The 23,258-nt window shown below is 42.8% G+C and overlaps 1 protein-coding gene across 2 annotated transcripts in view; it reads left to right on the forward strand.

Annotated features, from left to right (window-relative positions):
- Positions 1 to 6,173: 6,173 nt before the first annotated feature.
- Nck2 (NCK adaptor protein 2) overlaps positions 6,174 to 23,258 on the forward strand; it is a 150,347-nt gene continuing 133,262 nt past the window's right edge. For both annotated transcript variants that reach the window (XM_042695514.1, XM_042695512.1), the window contains exon 1: positions 6,174 to 6,418. The gene's annotated coding sequence lies outside the window, so the exon portion shown is untranslated. The remainder of the gene's footprint in view (positions 6,419 to 23,258) is intronic.

The following is a 23,258-nucleotide window of genomic DNA, read 5'->3' on the forward strand; positions in this document are numbered from 1 at the left end:
TCCTTGTTTGATCCCTCTTGAGTCACAAGAAATCGAATGTATTTAGTAGTTTGGGTAAGAAATCCCCATGCCATCTGAAGATGTGTGTGACTCTTCCTTCTCCCCCATGTTGGTATTCCAAAGGGAATACTAACAGCTCATGTGGCTGAGATCTGGGGATCATAGCTTGAAGCCAGCCTGGACAAAAATGTCAGTGGAGGCTCTTGAGTCAACCAGCAAAAAGTCAGAAGTGGAGTTGTGGTTCAAGTATTAGCTAGCCTTTAGTGAAAAAGCCATATGAGAGCACCAGACTCAGTTTAAGTCCCACATAGCATAGGCATGTGCATGCGCACAGAGAGAGAGAGAGAGAGGAGAGAGAGAGAGAGAGAGAGAGAGAGAGAGAGAGAGAGAACAAAAGGTACAGTTAAAGAGCAAAAAAGGTTTGTTACTTCAAAGGATTTTCACAGGAGTGATGGTTCATTTTCTAGCAAAAAGTCACTTGAGGACAGGAACTTTTGACTTGATTATGAACTTTCTGTAGTGCCTTCTCCATATAGGAAGCTGGCCACATACATTAAGTAAATATAACCATACATGCAAAACTAAAACCCGCTCATCTGTCACAAATCAGTTTCCCTAACTCCCTCCTCCCCCCCATCCTTTTTGTCCCCGTCCTAAGGTTTGACCTCAGGGCCTGGGTGCTACTCTTTAGCTTCTTTTGCTCAAGGCTAGCCCTATATCACTTGAGTCACAGCTCTACTTCCAGCCCCTTTGGTAGTTTATTGGATAAGAATCTCCTGCCCAGGCTGGCTTTGAATGCAATCCTCACATCTCAGCCTCCTGAATAGGTAAGATTACAGGCATGATCTATCGGCACCTAGTTAATTTCCTATTTTTGATGTTGATACCATCATCTTTATAGTTATCTATATCCAAAGGCTCAGATTTATCTCATTCTCTTTGGTGCCTACATCCAATGGCTGTCAAATCCTTTTGAGTACTTCTCCAATTTCCTAAACCATGTTCCCATCCATTTCCTGACTGAGAGCTAGTTATAGGTAACAGATATAGGTCATTGATGATATATGGCACACCTTGTTTGGGTTATTAATTCTATAAGTAGTGCAAACTCATACCTACTCTTCCTAGCTCCAGGTGTTCTTGGGTGCATGCACCAAAGAAGCTCAAGATGTCCAACACTGATTAATTCATTTCCTGGCCTCTGTTCCCAGAATCCTCTGCTCCATGTAGACAAAACAGCCATTCTAGTTTCCATGGGGTTCTGAAAAATTCTATGATGCTTTCCACTGGGAATTTCTCTGTCCTAACATTTCAAAATTGTATATTTTATTTCATTCAGGTGTTTGAGCTGTAAGAGAAAGTGCCTTGTGCTACCCTAAGCAGAACAGAATTTATTGGAAGCATCTCAAGTAACACCAGTGAAGTAAGAGAATGAGAGAGAACCGAGTGGGTTAATGGCTGCTAGAGGGAGGTGCTGGTACCATTTTGGCCACAGCAAATTGAATCCATTTCCCTTGTCCTTGTCACTCTCTCCAGTTTCAAAGTTTGAATGGGAAGTTCTATTGAGCAATCCCAGGTTCTTCCATCTAACAGGCCTCCTCAGGGGTTGAACAGAGAGAGGGAGGAGCTCACCTGCCTTCTTAAAATGACAAAGGAATCTAGATGGGGGCAGCCAAATTCTGTCTTCCAACTCTCTCCTGGCCTATTTCTAATGCTAGCATCCTTCATAAAGCTGAAAGCTTCTCCTGATTCCCAGGACATGAAATGCTTTCATATTTAGCTATGTAGTATAATTATTGGTGTGTGGTATTTTTCTTCTTCTTTTTTGTCCAAGAGCAAGGTTGAAACTCTTGATGCTTCTGAAGCTTTTGTTCATTGGCTGATGCTCTATTCCCCGCTGTGTGGTTTTATTCTTTTTTTTTTTGAGTCTTTGCTCTCAATTGTTCCCTAAACCTTTTTACCCCCTTTGGTGTCAGTACTAGGGCTTGAACTCTGGGCCTGGGCCCTGTACCTTAGATTTTTTTGCTCAAGTCTGATGTTTTACTACTTGAGCCACAGCTCTACTCCTGGCTTTTTGGTGGTTAACTGGAGATAATAGTCTCATAGATCTCAGCTTCCTGAGTAGCTAGGATTACAAGCCTGAGCCACTGGAACCCAGATAGTTTTCAAAGCCGACTCACTCCACTCTGGGCTCTTTACCATTTTGAGTAATGCAAATTTACACCTGCTATTCCTATCCTTGGCATTTTTTTGGTATGTAAGCCCAATGAATGAATCCTGGACTGAATCTCAGAATGCCTTCCAAGTGGAAACTTACCAGACACGCTTAATTGAAGTGAGGGTTCAGACAAAAGGTCATGGAAATGCTGGCCTAAATGTTTACCCTAGCCAGCACATTGTTGACTTGAGCCATGTTTATCACATTTAATTAGAAGAGCTCTTTGCAAGAGTACTAGCGGAGTCAGATCTTGAATCAGCCAGTCAACCCTCCATGCACTGAAAAAATGTTCTGGAAAACAAATGTATCTGTACTGAGTATGTACAGCTGTTTTCCTTGTTGTTATTCCCTAGGTAATAAAGTACAATTATTTGCACAGCATTTTATTTACATAATATTAGTATTATAAGTCATCTAGAGATGACTTAAAGCACAGGGAGGATGTGGGTAAATGATATGCAAATATTACATCATTTCATACAAGGGACTGAAATCTCTGAACTTGGACACTGCCAGAGGGAGGGAAGTCTTAGGAGTGCTCTTTTGTAGATACTGAGGGACAACTGTATTATTTGAGGCCCAGGATGGTAAATGAGCCCCAAGTCACAGGCTCATTAGGGAGGTCTTGAGTCTCTGAAGTCTGATCTTGGACAGCATTTCCAACCTTACCTTGTGTTTTCAAGAAGTCTAAGGATGGAGTTGGAATAACGCTTGTTGGAAATCTCCAGGAAGAAGAGGGGACAGAATTACCAGCTGCCTCTATACTCTAGAAGGCAGAAATTTTACTTGGTAGGGCCCTGTTCGAAGGACAGAGTGACTGAAGCAGATAGCTTATATTGGGCAGAGTTTAAAAAAAAAAAAAGAGTTTGTCAGGGCAGGAGTATGTATGAAAAGCCTCTAGAGAATAGATCATAGGGATTAATGCTGGTATGATCTTAGGAAAACATTTACACTTTTTGCTTTTAATACTGTGTTATGGAAGACACTTTTAACTGTAAAACAGTGGACACAGGGATACAGTAGAAAGCAGAAATAAATACATTTTTAAATGAAACATAGGCTTCAGAAAAAGTGTCCTCCATGTGGGGCCTGTAGTACATTGAATAGTGGCCCCAAAGATGTGTTCATCTGGAAGCTCAAATGTGGTCTGTTTTAGAAAAGAAGTCTTTGTAGACACTGTAAGCTAAGGATTTTGAAATGAGACCATCCTAAATTAGAAAGAGACTTCAATCTATGGACAAGTGTCTTCACAGAAAAAAAAAAGGGGGAGGGGACAAACAGGGATCAGGCATATGAAGATAGAGGTAGGGTCTGGAGCCATGCTGTTATATGTTAAGGAAAACCAGGACCCATTAGAACCTGGAAGACACTAACAAGGACTCTCTCCAGCCTTTGCAGAGAGGCTGGTGTTCTTGATTCTCCTACTTCTGATTTCCAGGCCTTTGAGAGAATAAAATGGTTTAACTCACATAGTCTTAATTTGTTAAGCCCCCAAGACACTAATATAGCAACTTAGGGCTAAATACTTCAGCCTTCCAGAGTAAATGCTCCAGTCTTCTGCCATGGGAAGACTTTTGCTAATGAAAGCACAGGTGGGAGCAATTAGGAAGGTTAGGATAGCACTGACTTTGAGTAAGAATGTGAAGAACAGAAGCTGTAACTAATGATAGACCAGTCATGAAACAATGGGTGTAGGGAAAGGAACAAGAGATTTGGAGACATGTATGTGCCGTTCTGATCCTAGCGCTTTCCCTGACTATTTGTAAAATGGGAATAACACTATTGTTTATGGATTAGAGCTTGCAGATGTCAAGAATTCAGTCAAGATGCATTCCAAAATGTTGCTGGGAATGATATGTTTCAATGCTACATTGGATATAAAAAAGAAGGTGCAGCAAGAGAGATGTTTGGGACTCAAAAGGAACTAGAATCATGGAGTGGATTGAATGGGGCCCTGGGGTCCTCAAGTGTCCTTTACTCTATTCCACTGTATGGAACTAAAAGAGAAGAATAGAGGAGGTCAAGACCACATTGAGCTTTCTCCTGGGATCCAAAGTGGACTTTGGGTCAAGCTGGAAGCTGACAGGAAGAGTTCATTTCTGAAGATCAGTTTCATTTTGAACTCTTCCCATCTAGGAGAGACAACAAGCCATCTGCAAGGAGGTCCAGTAAGCTGCAGGCTCTAAAATCACAGCACTGGGAGTTAAACAATGAAAGGCCATATCAGGACCAACTCCTTAAAAAACAGTATTTCAAAATAAAAACAATGAGCCACATCTGCTGTAATAACCTGGGAGGTAAGCTAAAAGGAGACAGATAAACAAAACAGATAAGAACCATAGCAGAATCAGAACAGAGGTAGTAGATAAACAAAAAGATAAAGGACTTTTTTAGGAAACAACTGAAATGCCATAAAGTTTGGATGGGATAGAGTTTGAGAATAGACCATTGAGTTTGGATAGAGAATGTCATTGAGTGGAGAACTTTATAAAGAAACAGAAAACAAAAAGGAGCCTAAACCACAATTCCATGAAAGTAAAAGACTGTTTCAAAGCTGTTATATTTATTTCTTGAGCGGATTAATTTAAAATGGGGTCGGTCTATATTGTTTAGAATCTTGCATTCCTTATGGGTGGGTAGCTAGTGGTAAGTAAGATGAGATTTTTGACCAGTGGCAGCTTCCCCCCTTTTCCCCCTCCCCCCAGCCCAAGGTCAAAACGAAGGAAGTGGCTGTCAGATTTCCTGATCCTTCCCCTGATTCCTCGCAGAGGCTGGTACCTCTTTCCACATCCAGAGCTGCTGAGCCTGCCCTACTGCCAGGCAACCTGCCAGGCACTTTACATAGGTGCTAAGCAAATATTATCTCATTTGATAAATTTTAGAAAGGTTAACAAGCACCTGTGTAAGGTGACACAGTTGAGGAAGCCGGCTGCCAAACACTTTGTCTGCGGAGAGCCTGTCACACACCATTTCTAGTTAGCCACATTTAGGTACTTCCTTTGGGGAAGGAGGCAAAGGAGGAATGCATCAAATAGTAACTTCTGGTTACCGTGGGTGAGTTCTCCCTTGTTAATCAAATAAGGAGAAGGCAGAAGAGTAAGGAAATACTTTCACTATCATGGATGCAGGCTAGCCCGCCAGGGAATCAGAATCATTTTCAACATTAGGATAGCCTTTGGGAAACCATATGAGAAAGCATTTGGAGAAGAAACATCTGGATCCACGCGCTTGTTCCTGGGTTTTAGCTGCCTTTGAGGCAGTAGAGGTCTGGCTTCCTCTCCTCCCCTTAGGAAGTGGCAGGGTCAGGGAGGATGGAGTGAAAACGTGTCTGGTTGGGAAAGTAAATAGAAGCAAGGCAAATAAAAATGCCCACAAGCAATTACAGGGAGGAAGTGACATTTTTAGGTAAGTGACTTTTCTGATGGACACCAGGCCTGCTTGGCTGACAGTGCCGTGGGAATGCTTCCGGGAGGGGGGCAGTCGCCAAACAACCGGGCGCCTTGATAAGAAAATCAAACAAAACAGAGGATGCTCAGACCACCCCGCCACCCTGGAAGTTGTGGCTAGCACCTCCCCTCTGGTCTTCATCCACCGAGTCCCCCACCCCGGCGCCGGTTAGTTCAAGGTGGGGACCCTTCTTTTGCTGGGCGCTCAACCCCCTTCCTCCTCCCCCTTCCCGGTCCCCCGCGCCCCAGGTGCTGCGTTCTGCCACCGAGTGGCAATCCCGCCCGCGCTTGCGCGCGCCTTCGGGAGCCGGGCCCGGTTCTCCGCGGGGTCCGGGCGCCCCCAGGTGGGTCTCGGCCCCCGCCCCGCGCGCGCGCTGGTCCTGGGCCGGCCCCTGGGCGGCGTCAAGGCGCGGCCGGGGAGAGCGCGGAGGAGGAGGCTGAGCGTGGAGGAGGCGGGCGCTGCGCGCCAGGGGAGGGTCGCCGCCGCCGCCGCTCCTCCGCCGCCGCCGCCGCCGCCGGGATCTTCAGGCCGGAGCTGCGCGGCCAAGCGGGCGGCGGGAGGCAAGCCGGGCTCAGCGGCCGGGAGGCTCTGGACACCCGGACCGGCGGGGTCCGCCGGGGCCGGCATCGTCCGCCCGGCGGCAGGAGGAGGGAGCGGCGCAGACAAAGAGCGGCGCCTGGCCGGGCGCTGTGCGGCCGCCGCCCCGGGACCCGCGCCGCTGCCCTCCGGCCTCGGCGGGCGGCCCTCGGCGAGGTGAGCGCGGCCGGGCAGGCGCCGGGTGCGGGGGCTGCAAACTTGAGGCCGGTCGGTAGAGTTGGGAGCGCGGTGGGGCTCGCGGGCCGTGGCGCGCGGAGAGAAGGGCTGGGGTGGGGGGGGGGCGGGGGAAGCGAGTCCTCTCCGCCTCGCTCCCCCACGCCCTCGGCCCCGCCGCGGCCTGGGCGTCCCCAGCTGCTGACCGTCCGGCACCTCCACACCGCACACCTTCCTGCCCGCGCTCCCGGATCCCCCTCCCCCCCGGGCCCGCGTGGGGGCGGGGCGCCCTCCAAGGGCGCGGGTGGAGAGTCGGGCGCCGGGGCGCGGGCGTCAGGAGCCCCCTAACTCCCGCACTGGAGACCCCGGACGGGCAAGCAAGCAAGCGCTCGGCCTTGCGTGCCAGCGGTGGACTCGAAGCTCAGGGCGGGCGTGGGACCGTGCGGTGCCCGAGTCGCCGGGCGTGTGTGCCAGGGAAGGGTAAGCTGAGGATCCGCGGGGCCCAGGGCCGGGGCGCGCGGGAGGCCGCGCTGGGCCGGGAGAACTTACTGTGTGTATTCGAACTATTTATGATTCCGCACAAAGCTGCTGTCACATCGCATAAAGGAAGTCCTTGCCTCGGCGAAGGGCGCTTTTGTGCCGGCTTCAGCCTCTGCGCCGTGCCCGGGGTTGCCAAGACTTGCAGCCACCTGAACCAAAGTTTCTCCCAGTCGCTCTGCCCTTTTCGGTTTATTCAGGGCGATTTAACCACCCAGTGGCTCTGGAAGAATTTGATCTGTGACTTCGAAGGCTCTGACGCTTTCAACTCCCTTCCGGTGCAGTTATTTTGTGGCATTGTGTGGAGGGGTTTTAAATTCACAAAACGGTTGAATTTGTAGACAATAATGATTCTCCTGGAAGGTCTGCGCCGGCTGAAGCAGTCACTGGCTCTTGGGCACCTGATTTAGATTAGTATTGTAAATAGCTGTAGAGACAAAGCAGGACCCTAAGTGGAGCAGGCTTTGGCTTCTGGGCCCTTGAGGTTGCCAGTTTCCCCTTTATTTGGCTTTGTTTACTTTCCCAGTAGGTTTAAGGCTGATTCTGCCCTGTTTGCATCTGTGTTGTGGGAGTAGGCCCCCGTGTGGGCTGGAGGGGCCCAGACTGCTGCTTGCTTTGACCCAAAGAGAAAAGGAACCCCAGAGGCTAGTGGGCGTGGCTTGCCAGGGACCCACTGATGGGAAAGTCCTTCGTCTACCTAATCAGCCTATTCCATCCATGTTCCTATGGATGGATTTATTTGGTGTAGAAATGAAAGTTAATTCGAGGTGTGTTCCACGCCAGGGGTTTTGGTACGGTTATCAAACTGTGTTTTAAGTCTTAAAAGTAGCTGAAAAGAAAAATGAATCTAAACTATGCTTGTGAGCACTCCCTTGATTCACTTACCAAGTGTTTGTAGATAAAATGAATGAATTACTGACAGGGTTTTCAAGCATGTGTTTGAAGCTTACTCTTTCGTACAAGTAAAACAATAAAAACTACATGCACAAAAATAGTTAGGAAGCAAGAAAAAATAAAGAATGGACGGTGAGGAATCACAAAGTGTACCTCTCTCAGTCAGAGGCCCTGGATATGGGTTTTAGACGTTTGGAGTAGGGATTTCCTAAGAATTGGTATTAACTCCATTTGTGAGAATGTGACCACTAAGGAAAATTCTACCTTAATGTCACTCTCCTCCAAGTAGTTGGTTGATGTCAGTTTTATTTTGGTTGAAGAAAGAGGCCTACCCTTTGGGTCTGGCAGCTACCTAAGGCTGAAATTGAGAACAGTGAGAAGCTGTGGAGAGTCTGACTGTTTTCCTGTGTTCTGAGCTCAGCTGCTTCCTGAACCACAGGGCTGAATGGTGGTCTATAGGGTGGAACTGAAGGGTGAATTGCCATCTGAGAATTAATTGGTTCTCCATACCCCTTGCCCAGTGGTGGAGACAATGACCCTATAAAAATAGGTGGGGCTTGCGAATGAATGACTTTTTCAAGTAGCTGAGGTCGGTTTCCAGGCTTTGAGTTTTGCTTTCTTACATGACTGTGTCATATTCCCAACCTCTGTCATTTACAGAGGTGACAGAACTTTTTCAACAAATAGTAGATCCTATATAAACAGCCATGTAAAGGCCTTGCCATCCATATTAAACATACCTGAGGACTGGATAACCCTTTAAAATGCCCTAAGACTCCCAGCTTGCATAGAATGACCTGGAGTCCTTTACTACATCACTTGCATTAGCTTAATTTGTCCTGGCAAGATCAGATTGTGTTGCTCTATGGGATACAAATGCTTCTAACTGCTCACACTGGCTAGCAGTGTGCCCCAAGGTAACAAGGCTTATGCAAATGGTGTTCTGACATTAAAACATGGGGTTTCTTAAAGGAAGAGCTCAGGACTTCTTGGCTAGAACTGCAGGGGAGAGTTTGGGAAAACTAGTAAGCTAACTTTTCTCACAAATGAACTGGAAACTCCCAACAACTCCCCCCAGAGGCTTAGGAAATTAGTTTTCCTATTCCAAGGGACTGCAAATGGAACTTCTACAATGTTTCTCTTTCCTAAAATGAGGGTTGGAAATACTTCGGCATGTTTTCAAAGTGCCTTAACTAAAAATTGGTACCATTTTTGCAGCTAAAATGCGTGAATTAAGGCAGCTGAGGAGGTCAAGCAATCTTTTAACATTTACCATAAGTAAGCAGCTCCAGTGAGAAAGAATTAGACCTTTTCTTCATTTTACTTTGAACAAATCCCACTCCAGTTGGTATAAACGCACAGCCAGGATGGCCCATGCTTTCCTACCTTAAGACTTTCAGATTGCCAGTTCATGGAAATGATAAAAGTTCTTTGATTGAAATTCAGTGTCATGATTGGGGTAAGAGTATACTGACTAGCCTCTGTGTTTGCTCTTACTTTGCTCAACCTCCTGGGTGTCTCAGGTTCTCATCCTTCCCAGTGCCCTTTCCTTTCCACATCTTCCCAACTGTCTTCAGAGTTAGAGGTGATGACTTCCTTTCTTTCTTTCTTTCTTTCTTTCTTTCTTTCTTTCTTTCTTTCTTTCTTTCTTTCTTTCTTTCTTTCTTTCTTTCTTTCCCTTCCTTCCTTCCTTCCCTTCCTTCCTTCCTTCCTTCCTTCCTTCCTTTCTTTCTTTCTTTCTTTCTTTCTTTCTTTCTTTCTTTCTTTCCTTCCTTCCTTCCTTCCTTTCTTTTCTTTCTTTTTTTATTTCTATAGTATTTTCTTTGTGTCTTTCACTTGGCATTTGTGACGTTCTTCCCTGTGTTTTGTCTTCATCTTTTTTTTTATCGTATTTTTAATCGGCCCCCAGTCATCTTACATACATAACATATGCATGCTTTATGTACATGATACACTTGTTGACTGCAGAAATACTGAGTTTAGGCCTGTATTAATGGGGTGCTAGGTTCTCATGGAAGTGTTAGAAGTAAGGGAACTCCAGAATTCTTGTACCTCTGCCCAGAACTTCTGCCACTTATTAGATTGCCTGGTCCCAAGGATGTCTAGTAGATAGTGGGATTATTTGGTATGGTTTCTATTTGATAATTTCTATGCCAAACATATAATTTATCATTCTCAAGTTGAACTTATAAAACAGAACCACAAAACTCATTTGTTTCTTTCATATACATCTGACACACAGAATGTGGGTAATTTTATATCAGCTTCCCCCTTCTTTTGTGCTTGTATATTTTAACCTTAACAAACCAGCCAAACCAAGTGTAATAACCAGCTGGTAGGCTGACAAGATTCATCAGTAACTGAGTCTCACTGACATTTCAAACTGGAATTTGAAAAGGCATTGATTCTGTGACTGTAAATTAGTTACTTAGGGTCACCTCCACTTCTTATTATTAGTATTTTTAAGGAAAGAAGCCTTAAGCCCACTAGGAATTTAAATACAAGTTCAGGATCCCTTATCTGAACAGCTGAAATGCCCCTAAATCAAAAGCCATCTGAATACAAACATGGTACTCCAGGTGGAGAATTCCTGACTTGGTGTGACAGGTTGGAATCCAAATGCAGGGGCACTTAAAACACTGTATAGTTACTGTGAGGTTGAACGTATAAGGTAAAAAAGAAGCAAGTAAATTTATCTTGGGTCCAAAGTGTATTTAGACTTACCTGACTCTTCTCTTCTTAAAAGTATAGATAACAAATGGAGAAAGAAGTGGGCTGGGAGCCAATATCTTACCAGCTGGATAAGCAGTGCTTTGCCTGGGGTTTCCAGTTGCATAAAGATCTCATTCTATAAGTAAGAAATCCATTTTCCGAAATTCAGAATCTGAAACACTTCCCCCCCCCGTGTGTGTGTGTGTGTGTGTGTGTGTGTGTGTGTGTGTGTGTGTGTGTGTGTGTGTGTGTGTGTGTGTGTGCGCGCGTGCACTGGGCTTGAATTCAGGGCCTCAAACTGTTACTTAGCATTTTTATTCAATACTGGTGCTTTTCCACTTGAACCATATCATTACTTCTGGTTTTTTTGTTGTTGTTGTTGGTTACTTGAAGGTAAGAGTCTCATGGATTTTCCTGCTCTGGCTGCTTCATACTGCAGTTCTGAGATCTCAGCCTCTTAAATAGCTAGGATTATAGGCATGAGTCACCAGTGCCTGTCTTAAGACAGTTTTGGAAGAGTGGATGCTTTTACTGGTCAGTTAGTTGTTAATGAAAGCCTAAGGTGCAATAATGAGAGAAGAGTAATATACCCTAATGATTGTATGGTAATTTATAACTTAACAGAATTCTCACATGTGCTATCTGAGTTTGTGTTCTGAATAGCAAGCAGAGTTGGCTCTCATCCATATTTCTATGTGAGGAGATTGAGGTGTAAGCTAACTAAGCAGGCAGTAGATAAGACACCAGATTCACTGGGTGAAGGTGTTTTCATTGAAGGCCCAGTTGGAGCAGAGTGTCCTGGGCCTTTGAGAGAGTGCCATGCCATATTACAGGTATGTGCAAATATTGATGGGAGGGTGTCCTGTATGAGAGCTAACTCTTGGAAGATGAGCTGAGGGCAGACAGAAGCAATGTCAGTGTCTTTGTGTCCCTGTTAGGGACCACAGTTGGTCTGGAGAGCCACCTCCTACTCTGGAGTGTTTATTCCTGCATTAGTCTGCTTGGGCTTCTGGGAAAGAATTTCACAGACTAGGAGGTGGAAGCAACATGATTTGCCTTCCCATGGTTCTATGGCTGGAAGTCCAAGATCACCGTGCTGGCAGGGTTGGTGTCTGTGAGGCCTCTCCCCTGGCTCACTTTTATACTTGACCTTACATGACCTTCTCTGTAGACACAGACATGCCTCTGGTGTCTTTTCTTCTTCCCATAAGGACATCAGCCCTGTTGGATCTGGGCTCCATCCTCATTATTTTATTTCCTTAGTAAATGTCCTGTCTCCAAATATCCACTGTGGGCTCTTCATCCCAGGACATTTAACCAGCCACAGATAAAATATTTGGGAGACAAGTTGTAGCTGCTCTAAATAGGTACAGGGCTTTTTGAGAGGTAAGGGTAGTGTAATTTCTCTTAGTACAATAACATTGTATTAGAGATAAGAGATTTTGAAATGACTTAGAGTAAACAGGAGGATGTGCTGTGTGGAGGTGGTGCAAATGCGATATTATTTTGTATAAGGGAACTGAGCATTGAAGACTTGAGGGGGCCTGGAACCAATTGTCCACAATACCAAGGGACCATTATATACCTGGCGGGGGGTGGGGGGTGGGGGGTGTTAAGGCTTTAACAGGTGTAAAGTGGGGGGGGGGAAAGGAGGAGGGCACATGGTTGTTGCGCCTTTAAGTGTGACTATACTCAAACAGGGTTGATCCTAGAATGTGCCATTCCTCCCACCAGTCCAGATCTGGAGTTTGTTTATCCAGGGCCACCTGCCAGGGATGGTTTCAGAACAGTCAGAGGCATGCAGGGACTGTCAGCTTATTAAGTAGTCAGAGATCCCCATAATAGGCAAGAAGCCTTGGTGCTGGCCTCCTAAAGGCTGGTCAGGTTTTAAGCAGATTGATTAGAGGGAATCTTGACTTGTTCCATTTATGGGTGCTTCCTTCCTTCCTTCCTCTCCACATGTGTGGATTCAGCTGGGAGCACTGGTTTGTTCGTTGTTCCTTTTTCTTTATGGTAACCATGATAAAATGCCAGAAACATCTGAGTTATTGAGTTTCATATAGGAAGGAAGGCATTATCTAGCTCTGGATGAGGCCTGGGTGAAGAGCTTGTCTAGCCTGGGCTGCCACCCTGGTGACAGAGCCTGGTAAGCTAGTACCCTTGCTGGTGTCTGTGTGGTAGTGTTGGTGAGGTGCATCTTGAGCCCTGTGATCTTGTTTCTGATGTTCTTATTGGAGATGACACAGGAAGTGCCTACTAGACTGGCTACTTTGCAGCTCTAGATAAAGTTTTCCCTTCCTGCCCTCCTTCTTCCTTCCTCCCTTCTTCCTTCTTTCCTCTACTCACATGAATTGTCACTGGTCCTGTGTGTGTGTGTGTGTGTGTGTGTGTGTGTGAGTGAGTGAGTGGGCGCGCACGCACGCACGTGCGTACATACATGTGTGCTTGCACGTGTACCAGTTGTGGGACTTGAACTCATGGCCTGGGTGCTGTACCTGAGCTTTTTTTTGCTTAAGGATAACTCTCTACCACTTGAGCCACACCTCCACTTCCGACTTCTTGGTGGTTAACTGGAGTTGAATCTTCTGGATTTTCCTGACCGACTGGCTTCAAACTCAGAGGTCTTTAGACCTCAACTTCCTGAGTAACTAGGATTTCAGGCTTGAGCCACCAGTGCCTGGCTATCACTGGTCACTTTTAAAACTAAGTGTCCCAAACTGTCTAGCTGTACTTCTTGGTTATTTTCCTTATCATTGATTTACCCATTCATTCTTGGATTCTCCTTATCTCCCCAATCCAGTTAACAACCCCAATTGATTCTCCCTCCGAAAGATCTCTTACAGCTGAATCTTTCTGTGCTTGCTTCTTTTTCTCTTTCATTTGGACATCAAAACAGCATTCCCACCACTCCTGTGAGTCTGCCGCCTGTTGAATCCTTACATTCAGGTCTGCTCACCATATGTGTTTAGTGACTTTTGATTATCCTCAGTTCTATGTCTCAAGTGAACAAAAGGAGTGGGCCTATGGCTTCACTCCTCCCCACTATTCCTAGGAAATCTAATAATGCTTGCCTCCCACCCAAGTTGTTTGTTAACAGTAACAGCAAGACAACAACGTTTATAATCTGTTCTGGCTTTTAAAGACTCCTGTGTTTTAGGACTGGTTCAGAGTTATCCCTTGTAACAAGGGCCTAGTTGCACAGCTACTGCTTTGCATAAAATTCTCCATGAGCCTGGCTTTCCCTCATGGGAGGAGAGATTGACTTTGGAAAATGGGCTGTATCTGCTAATGATGGGTAAAATCCATCTTTGCAGGAACAGTGCTGTCCCATTGAAATGCCATGTGAACTCCAGATGTGAATTCCACTTGTGTGTGTGTGTGTGTGTGTGTGTGTGTGTGTGTGTGTATGTAATTGAGATAAGCTATCATAATGTAGTCCAGGCAGGCCTCAAACTCAAGCTCCTCTTGTCTCAGTTCCTGAGTGCTTAGCTTCCAGATATAATTTAAACGTTCTTGTAAGATTAAAAATGTAAAAAGAAACAATATTAGTTATATATACACACACATACACACATACTTTTTAGCAGTACTGGGATTGAATTTAAGATCTTGAACTTGCTAAGCAAGTGCTTTGCCAGGTGAGCCCTGCCTAAAGCCTTGTCTTACACTGGTTATTTTTAAGGTAGGGTCTCACTTTTTCCCCAGACTGGCCTGAACTTAGTCCTCTTACTTGTGTTTTCCTATGTCAATATAGATGACAAGCACTGCCACTGAGCCTGACTGTTGTGCATCCCTTGTAGCTGGATTAACAGGTTCACTCCATAATACCCAGCCACTGGTTGAGATGGAGTCTTAGCGGGAGTCTTCAGTATTTTTTGGCCCTGGCTGGCTTTGAACCATGATCTCTCCCCTCCTCCCATCTTTAACCTCCCATGTAGTTAGGATTAAAGGCTTGATTAAAGGCTTACCTAATATATCTAAAATATTTTCATTTCTACAGATCATTAATCTAAAACATAATAGGAAAAGGAGCATTCTCTCTCTCTCTTTCTGTGTGTGTGTGTGTGTGTGTGTGTGTGTGTGTGTGTGTGTGAAGTCTTCAAAATCCAGTATGTATTACATTTTTACAGCATAACTTGATTTTTTTTCTTGATACAGCTTGGCTGGTCATTTGGCACATATGGCTGGAGCCACTGCACTGGAGAGTGGATGGGGAGGTTCTTTTCATGATTTATGCCTCCTTTGTTCCACATTTTCAAAATTAAGATAGCTAAAAAGACATAGTGGAAATAACTTAGAATAAATAAGAGTGGTCATTATCATTGTGCTTTATTGGGAAAGTTATAACCTGTGGAGTTTTAAAGAATAATGTGATATTTTGTACATTCAGTTGTAGAATGCTAAAAATCATATTTGGTTGAAAGTGAATGCATATAATCAACATACCTTGTGCATTTTACAAATCTTTTTTTTTTTTTTTTTGCTGGTCCTCAGGTTTGAACTCAGGGCCTGGGCACTGTCCCTGAGCCTCTCTGTGATCAAGGTTAGTACTCTATCACGTAAGCCACAGCCCTGCTTCCAGCCTTTTCTGTTTATGTAGTACTGAGGAATCGAACCCAGGGCTTCATGCATGCTAGGAAAGCACTCTACCACTAAAGTCACGTTTCCAGTCCTACAAATCTTTTTCAGGTGTCTTTTAATTCTAGAGGTTAACTTGCTAGTGTAAAATATCTTTTGAAGGAATCACTCTTTACCCTATTTCTGATACATGTTAAGTATTCAGTCCATAAGTATAGTAGTTAAAATCATACCTTTTTTAAAAAAAGGTATCATTAACTTCTTCCTCACACATAGACATGTACACACCACATAGCAGACATTGTAATTACTGCATTTTGCATGTAGTAACTCATTACATCCTCATCAGAACTGAGTCAGGAACTTTGTTTCTATCCTTATGGAAAGGTTAGAAAAGAATTGTGCGTAGCCTTTGGCTCCATGGCCCATGGAATTCACACTCACCCTCCTGGCCACCATCCCCTCTTAAAATGTAGATATATCTGAACATAAAACAGAGCCATAAACTTTTACGATTACATAGGATTTGAGGAACACTGATAGAGAATTGTTGGTAGGGCGTAGAACTTGGATATAAAGATTCATGCTGGCAACTTCTAATCAGCCATGCTATGGAAGAGGTCCTGGACTTTGGATGAATGAAATGAATAATTAATACCTGCTCAGGTGGTCATGAGCAGGTAGCTGTGAAGGGTTCCATTGACATGGCTCCTCTTCTCTGGCTTCTTTTCTCTGGCCGCACTGCACTCTCCTGTAAGCTAACTGACCAACTTTCCAATGTAGGTGAGCACCAGCTCCCTAGAAGAAGACCATTGATGCTGTGGTTTGTGGTGGGACCTGGAAATTGGCTGTTTTAATCAATTCTCAGGTGGTATGGGATGGGCATCACACTTTGAAAAGTTCCACTGGAGGAATCTGTACAACCACTAGGTGGGTAGGGAGGCATTTCCATTTTAGTACACTTTGGGTATTCCTTCTCTAAAGTGCTTGGGACTAGAAATGTTTCAGACATGGGATTCTTTTTCTAGAGTCTGGAATATTTGAAAATACATAGTGTGATAACTTGAGGGTGGAAGCTAAATCTAATCAGGAGATTTATTTATGATTCCCATATACCTTAACTTAGCTTAAAGTTTATTTTAAACAATATTTTTATGTGTCTGTGTTTTGACTGCATTTTGTCATATGAGACTAAGGTGGAATTTTCCATTTGTGGCTCAAAAAGTACAGGAGTTTGAATTAGTTCAGATTTCACTCTTGCATATTAAAAGTGCTCATCCGGTTAGTTTGTAGCCTGCCTTGTAGATACCATACCACTAGTGTGTGTCATAAAGGACTATATGGTGGGTGCTATTCAATCTTCCCCCTAGTGGAGGAAGCTGGTGCCAGTGTCTTCTGGTACTTTCTTGGTTTCTCACCTCTGAAGGGCTGAAATGTCTCTTTCTGGCTGTGTGATTTTTTTTTTTTTTTTAATGAGTTGCTATTATCCATGTGTAGGTGAATAAAGTGTTTATTACCAGTAGTGAGAGCTGATGGTACTACATGCTTTTCCTTGATACCTTATGACATCTGTAAAGGTCTTGAAGAATTCCAAGATGGCACTGGTTTGGGGTCTCTTTGTCATCATGTCTTAATCTAGATTCTTACAAGCAGCTGCTACCAGGTCCCTACAGGAACTGTGATATTGGCTGCCATTCCAAATTAGTTTTGTACATGCCAAGCCATCCTAAACCTACCCTTCCATGTTTCAAAGGCTCCTGAGGCTATCAGAGGGTTGGTCAACTTTCTTCCTGAGCAGATGGGCTTGAAGTACAGCCAGGAGTCTGAAGTATATTGAGATATAACTAACTACCTGTTGCCCTAGGTGTCAGACAGACTCCAACTTGGGCAAGATCTTTTCATTCACAAGTTTAGATTTGCAATCATCTTGCTACCTATGGAGCCAGCTCTGTCTAGAGCATGCTGTAGAATGGGTAGCAGCAAAGAGATTTATTTAGTTGTAATAATCAGGCCGGGATGGGTGCAGCTAACCAGGGAGAAATAAGTTAGCAAGCAGCAGGACCATAGTGAAATGCATAGAAAGGTGCACTGGCCATCCGAAAGGACAAAGTCCACTGATGTCTCCAATGGTTTTCCTTCAAGGACATGGTTCATGATTTTTGGTTGAATATGTAAGGATGTCTGCCAGCCAACAAGTATTTTAATTATGTCACTTAAGAGCCTGACTGTGAAAGACAAGAACATTTGCTGTGTTTCTCTCCTCAACAGCTGTGTTCATTTGAAGGACAATCATTTTAAAAGCTTGTATTCCTGTTTTCAAGACAGTGTGAGGAGGGGGTGGTTAAAAGTGCTGGAAATGGCTCTGTCTTACTGCTCTGAGTGAGGGAAATCCACTTGGGGAATTGACATAAAACCACAAGCTCCTTGAGTCATTATTATTATTAATTATTATTATTTTCCCTCAAAAACCAAGAAAAGGATTCAGAAAGTTACAATTTTAGTTCTTTCTTTGTTGTTGTTGCCAGTTCTGGGGTTTGAAATCTAGGCCTTGGCCTTTTTTTTTTTTTTAAGAGATGGAGTTCTACCACTTGAGCAGCACCCTTACTTCTGTTTGTTTGCTAGTTATTTGGAGACAAGAGTCTGAGGAATTGTTTACCCTGGCAGGCCTCAAACCCCAGTCCTCAGTTCTCAGCCTTCTGAGTAGTAGCTAGGATTATAGATATGAGTCACTTGGACTTGGTTTTAGACTTTTTTTCAAAAAAAAAAGAAACACATTTAGCAGTATCTAGCAAGAAATTTGAAGGAAATTAGACCCACTCATTTCCATTGTTTCCATGCTTTTGGTTTTCTCCCTTAACATTTTCACAGTTATATGTGTCTCTGACATCTCTGCATTTGGCCATTTATCTTGAAGTTGGTATGTTTGCCATCTGGTCTGTTGAGTGACACTTGTGGTTTTCCCTTTCCTTGTTTCAGTTATTGTTTTCTTAGAACCTAGGTAGCTTGGAGTTAGAAGTCTTATATGTGGGGTGCAGGAGACAAGACCCAGTGGCAGCTATGAAGAAACGGCATTATTGTGTAAAAAATAAAGGAAGGGTGTGTGACTCTGTTGTGGTCACTTTGATTTTAGAGCGTTCCTGGAAGGAACTAAAGCTCATGTGATTGGACCACCTATAGATCAAGAGCTTGGTGGAGTTGCTTCTTAAGTTGGATTCAGCCATGTACTTAAGGTGCTCAGCCACCATGGGCAGAGAATTTGAATTCATGTTCTGTTAAAGCATGTCTTTTCATGATTGCCTATTGTGTGTGGTCTAGGGCTCCAGGTCTAAGGAAAGAAACACATTTTCAACACTAAGGAAGAAATCATATTTTCAGGCAAGAGGAGTGGTTCAGTGGTAGAGAAACCAAGTGCCCATAGTCCTGAATTTAAGCCCCACTGCTGGGGAAAAAAACAAAACTGAACGACAGGAAACACCCCCCCCCCCCAAAAAAAAACAAAAAAAAAAAAAACAAGCCTCAGGAAAATGCAGTTTCAATACACTATATGTGAATACATGTAGATTCTTGTTAGTGGGCTGGGTTAGCTTTTAGATTTGGATTATAAAATATAGACAGGTCACTTTCGCCAGTCCACAATTATTTTTTTCAAGGTCAATATTTTGGAAAAGTTGACCGAAACATGAACCACTTCTATTTGTGTATGTAAACTGCTGGTTCTCCATTGGGGCATTTTTTTTCCATGGGAACATTTGGCCCTCTCGGAAGGCATTTTTAATTGTTGTGCCCAGGGATGCTACTGGGAGGAATTCAGTGGGTACAGGACCAGGATGTACTGAACATTCCATAATAAATTAGGCAGCCCACAAGGATGAATTAGCTGGTTCAAAATGCCAATATTTAAGCAGTCTAGAGATAAAAGTGAAGCTTCTCTGCTCTGTTAGATGTCTTAAATCAGTGACATATATACTCTCTTACACCAGAAGAATTTCATTCTTCTGTTTTAACCAACAGAGTGAAAAGCAATACATCTGTAGAGACCTGAACACCATTTGTACATCTGCGCAGTTAAATATGTAAAAGAGAATCTTAATTTATTATAATTGACTTAACTGAGTTTTCTTTGTAATGTTAGTATTAAAGCCCGGTGAAAACTGTTTTTTAAAAATATTTCTAATTCAGCATATTTTTTTAATCATACATGTAGGACAAGATAATTTTTGCTGGAAATGTCTGGATAGCTGGGTAGGATGCCATTAGAGCCTTAGGATGCCCCATGACTCTGAGAGTATTGGAGAGACTTTATCAGTCACTAAAGCCTGGTTGGTGCTGGTGGCTTACACTGGTAATCCTAGTTGCTCCGGAGGCTGAGACCTGAAGATCATGGTTCAAAGCTAGCCTAGGCAGAAAAATTCATGTCTCTTATCTCCAATTAGCCACCAAGGAGCTGAAAATAGAACTGTGGCTCAAGTGATAGAGCGCTAGCCTTGAGCACAAAAGCCCAGGTACAGCAGCCTGGTAAAAAAGAAAGAATGGCTTTGTTGAGTTTGGGCTAGTCAAAGATGTATGCCATTTTAGTTCAGAAGCCTTTTTGTTTTGTTATTAGTAAAGCTCATAGGGTTCTTGATTCAGTCTGATCATTTTTGAGCTGGTCATGTGTTAGCTTTTGAATGTTTAGATTTTTTTTTTAAGGGGGATATGGTTTTAAAACTCTTCAGGGGAGAGAACAAAAATACCACAAATTAAACCCTGTGGAGGAAAAGGAAAGGGAGAGTTCTAATTTGGCTGTTAGTTGCTGACTTTCAGCGTCTGCAAAGCTGCCTATTAGCCAGCCTGAGATATGAATTTGCTGTCTGAACCTTTTCTTTTTCTTTATAAATGAATTCTTACCTGATCAAGTAGTAAAAGTCTAGAAAATCAAGAGGCCTGTCAACTGGACAGTTCCTTGGGTGGGTTGTGTAAATTATTTCCTGTTCTTGTGCTCTTCCTTTTGACTTTGTTGTTTCTTATCACCCTCTTCCTGTTCTGTTACCAGGGTAAACACAGAATCAGCACTTTTGCAAATGTGCCAACTTCCTGAGATCCTTAGATGTCCAATCCATCTTTATTTAATCTCTTGTAGATAGAGAAAACTCACTGAAGATGAATAGTAATTCTTTGGACTGAAAGGAACATAACATTCTGATGTTATTGCTGCAAAACAGCAGCAAGTATTTTTGTTAAACGTATCTTTGTTTCTAACACTGGGCTTTGTATCATGGATTCCTCCTGCTTGTGTGGAGAGGGATTGTTCTGAATCAGCTGTTTTGTAGGTGAGAAAATTATAGGTCACTGTTGCTGGTTCATAGGCATCCCAATTCTGAGGCTTTGGAGAGGATTTAGCCAATGATCTGGGCTTAGATGCAGATAGGCTAAGGAGTACCCCAAATCTAAAGCTACAAACTCTGCTCTATTATGACTTTATTCTCCTTCCAATAAAACATAGCCTTTAGCAGTTGCTTCTGACTTTCCATTTTAAGAGGAGCTAGATTAAATTATATCATGCCGAACTTGATGAATAGCTCTTTTAAATTTGAACTTCAACAATATTGATTCATATAAGTAGAGACGCAGAGGCTCCTTTTCCTCTGGTACTGATTTGGCTAAGTTACCCAATTCATTTTATCTGCTTGACACCTGTCATTGTCTTTTATGAAACTAGTGTTTGTTGTTGCTGCTAATGTTTGCCAAGAGCTTTTTTTCCCCCTTAAAATCAGCTCACAATGAATGACTTAAATCTATGTTGCTGGTACATTTTTCTGAGTACATTTGAGGTTGGAGGGGAATGAGGGTAAAGATAGAAAAAAATGGCATTATTTTGTGGTATACATACACACATGTGTAATGACATATTATTCAACCATAAAGAAGAATTGAGATTATGTCATTTGTAGGAAAATGGTTGAAACGAGAGATCATCAAATTAAGCAAAAGTTAGCCAGATTGAGGAAGACAGATATCACATGTTCCTCCCACACATGGAATCTAGCCCTGAAAAATGAAAGATAATAATGTAAAACATTTTTGTTTATGAGTGAGTGTGAACAGGTATAAATTTAACCCAAGTACTTTATATAGATATACGAAAGTAGACTAGTGAAACCCGTTATAAACCTATTTGTTTAAAATGGAGGAAAGGAATGAGAAAAAGTATTAGAGTGGGTAGGTTTGATCAAAGTACATTGTGTATGTGTATTGAAATACAATGAAGCCCATTTGAATTATCCATGCTAATTGTGCATATATGCTACATATGTAGTTACAGCGATGTTTCTATAGACATAGATATATTTATCATTATTCCACCTATAGATTGGACTATTGGTTTGCTTTCAGGATATGTTCAACTAAATTGATTAATTCTTGTTGATCCCTGCTATGTGCCAAGGGCTATGGGAACCAGCCAAAACCCTCAAGCCCTCAAAAGACCTATAAAACCAGTGCTGTAGAGACGTTTATAAGTTCACAATCAACTCTAATCTTAATGAGTATATAAATGATAGTTCTTTACCTTTATGTGTGTGGGGAGCCACCGGGACATTCTCCCACTAAAGTCCAGGTAGAATTTATTTTGAGCATGTTTAGGAAATGATTGTGTTTTCTGCAAGTTCCCAGAAACTCTGATGCAAAAGTACCTCCTGGAGGCTGGAGTTGTCACCTTGGTAGTGGCTGCACTTAAGGCAAATGTAATCATTCTGTTGCCACATTTGCTGTTTCAGAGGCTGAATGAGGCAGTGAGACCTTATGTTTACGTTTGATGAACACTGGATACTGAGCAACTAGTCCTTACTGCCTAGATAATGTAAACTCTTATACTGGCTCTGTGCTTAACACCTTAAACTCTTCAAGATTGGTAAGACTATTTTGCTGTTTTTAATAGAAGGTTGGCATCAGGTAGCAAAAGATTATTTGACCAGTTAATACTGATACTGGCTTGTAGGTAGTAATGTCATTTTAACCAAGTGAAAATTTAGTTAATCAGATTACCACCCTGCATTGCGATGAATAATGCAGATCAATCCTGTTCAGACATTTCACAAGTTTATCCTCCTGATGGTCTAATTGGGAGTATGTTTCCTTTGAAATTTAAGCTGTTTCTCACTCTACTATAGATTGTGTTTGTGCATGCATGCTTGTGTGTTTGTGTGTGTGTGTGTGTGTGTGTGTGTGTGTGAGTGTGAGAGAGTGTCTGTCTGTCTGTTGGGGTTGAACCAAGAAAACCTTTTATATATATTTTGGATGCAGTACTTCAGATTGCTGATTGTGGTCTGCTCATACTGAACACAAGCTATTTTGATAGTAAGGCATTACACAACTATTTTCTAAAGGTGGATAGATGACAGTGTTTACTTTTAAGCTCCATTTATCATCTGAAAATAATTCTGGCCTTCAAAACAAATAGAGTCATTATTAGTGGTTCTTCTTCGAACTTATGATGAGTCAGTCTGCATTTCCTTTAGCTTTTGATGATGTGGATTAGTGTAAAATATTGTTTGTGCAATAACTATAGTTAATGGTAGACTATAATACTTGGTATTTCTTATGAGCTTAACTTGAGAATAAGACAAGTTTATTTTGAGATATCAATTTTGGGATGTAATTTTAGAGGTAGATTCAATACTTGGATTCCTGGTTCTTAGGTCTTCAGGAAAAAACATAATGCCTTAAATAAGTCCTTGTTCAGTATCATTTAAGATAAGTTTTTTTCATTTGCAAATTCATGCAGTATACCATTTTACATACTTAAATATAGATAATGTATGTACTTCAGCTGTGTAACTGCACACTATTATTAAGCTAATCAGTAGGTGTCTTTATCTATTTTCCTTCACCCCTTCCTGTTTATTGATTGAGAGATTGATTAACTAAAGTGTTAGGGATCAAACTCAAGGCCTTGAGCCCAGGTGCGCATGCGCTTTCTCCCTCTCTCTTTCTCTCTCTCTTTCTCTCTCTCGGAGTACAGTATTGGAGGTCAAACCCAGGGCCTCACATGCCAGCAAACACTCTAGTAATTAAATACTTGAGCTGTGTCACCAGTCCTTTGGTTTTATATTTCATTTTTGACATAGTATTTCCTGGCTAACTT

Source organism: Dipodomys spectabilis, unplaced genomic scaffold (genome assembly GCF_019054845.1).
Source record: "Dipodomys spectabilis isolate Male_0828 unplaced genomic scaffold, ASM1905484v1 ptg000187l, whole genome shotgun sequence".
Taxonomy (NCBI): domain Eukaryota; kingdom Metazoa; phylum Chordata; class Mammalia; order Rodentia; family Heteromyidae; genus Dipodomys; species Dipodomys spectabilis.